The sequence below is a fragment of the Sinocyclocheilus anshuiensis genome, unplaced genomic scaffold, assembly GCF_001515605.1.
Source record: "Sinocyclocheilus anshuiensis isolate Anshui unplaced genomic scaffold, SAMN03320099.WGS_v1.1 scaffold1247, whole genome shotgun sequence".
Classification (NCBI taxonomy): domain Eukaryota; kingdom Metazoa; phylum Chordata; class Actinopteri; order Cypriniformes; family Cyprinidae; genus Sinocyclocheilus; species Sinocyclocheilus anshuiensis.
In genome coordinates, this window is record NW_015537981.1 from 10,970 (window position 1) to 12,962 (window position 1,993).

The window sequence follows — 1,993 nt, forward strand, 5'->3', positions numbered from 1 at the left end:
ACAACTGTCATACTAACAGTTGTCTGAATTATTTTGGTTGATTGTTATCTATTACATACCTTTCTATCAAAATGATCTAACATTATCAAGACGAATTTGTTCTGACACAGTGTAACTCTGAGTTCTTGTCATATTTTATTACCATTTTCTAAACTAGTACTAAAAAAAGTACCAGGTACCAGGTACTGTACCCAGTGGAAAACCCCCCAAAAGTGAACCGTACCGAGCCGTACCGTGCCGTACCATGCAGTGGAAAAGCGCCAAAAGTGAAGCATGCTTAAAGAGCAACACATCATGCCGCGATCTAAAGAAATGCAAGAACAGATGAGAAACAAAATAGTTGACATGTATCAGTCTGGAAAGGGTTATAACTTCTTAAGACCCAGCAAGACATTTTAGGAAAAAATTTGTATTTTTTCATGTCATTACATTGTTTAGAGCATTAAAAAATAATAATACAATTTTTTTTTTTAAATGATATTTCATTCATAAGTTATGCTACGTCCTTGGTAGAGGACATCGGACTCAATTTTTAAAAAAAATAAAAAGATATGAATGAACATGCATAGGCAAAAACAATTGATTTTTAAAAAAATCACCAATACATTTTTAGTTTTCAGGATTTTCTTTTTTTTTTACCAAACTTTGTATAAAGATAATTCTCAGCTATGTTATAACAGAATGATTTGATATACACTTTTTCTTTCTGCAAAGTGTGTAAAATGGCCATAAACAGGTTTTCTCATTATATATAATGTACCTACAAACTAAATAGAATTTGCATATTATCAAAGCCCAGAACGGTAGGAAAGACATCGTTAAAGTACTCCATGTGACGTAAGTGGCTTAACCTCAACTTTATTAAACAACGCGAGTGCTTTGTTTGCACAATAAAACATAAATTGCAGCTTTATTCATGAAAATATTGATCTGCATTGTGTAATGTTCACGAGAGCATTAATGTGTTTTTGGGGCAACATGTAACGAAAAAACAATTGTAATAATGGGAGTAATAATTGACAAGATTTTCATAATAATATATAATATTTCATAGAATATTGAAATATAATTTTTTTCCCTATTCATTTGTTGTGTCTCCCAAAATGCGTAATAAAACTGCTTTTAGTCCCGGTGTCCTCATATGAGGACATATATGACATCAAAGTCCTGTTTCGTAACAGAAAGTCATATTTTGATTTGAAACCCCATAACATTTTCTTGAGATGTTGATTTATGACACAGTTTAGAAATTAGTCAGATTTACAGTAAATGATAATTACAAAATATTATCATATTTCCATAAGAGTGTCACTAAATTAATATCAGACATATTTGAAGACCAAGGAGAGGGAGTGGTCATAGTGTCTCAGAGAAATTCACTAAAATATAATGTCCTCATATGAGGATGCAGGGTCTCAGGAGGATAAAGCTATTTCTAAGGCTTTGGGACTCCAGTGAACCACGGTCAGAGTCATTATCCACAAATGGAGAAAACTTGGAACAGTGGTGAACCTTCCCAGGAGTGGCCGGCCTACCAAAATTACTCCAAGAGCGCAACGACGACTCATCCAGGAGGTCATAACAGAACTCAGAACAACATCTAAAGAACTGCAGGCCTCACTTGCCCCAATTAAGGTCAGTGTTCATGATTCAACAATAAGAAAGAGACTGGGCAAAAACGGCATCCATGGGAAAGTTCCAAGGCAAAAGCCATTGCTGACCAAAAAGAACACAAAGGCTTGTCTCATATTTGCCAAAAAGTATCTTGATTATCCCCAAGACTTTTGGGCAAATATTCTGTGGACTGACGAGACAAAAGTTGAACTTTTTGGAAGGTGTGTGTCCCATTACATCTGGTGTAAAACCAAAACAGCATTTCATCAAAAGAACATATACCAACAGTCAAACGTGGTGGTAGTGTGATGGTCTGGGGCTGCTTTGCAGCTTCAGGACCTGGACGACTTGCCATAATTGACGGAACCATGAATTCTGC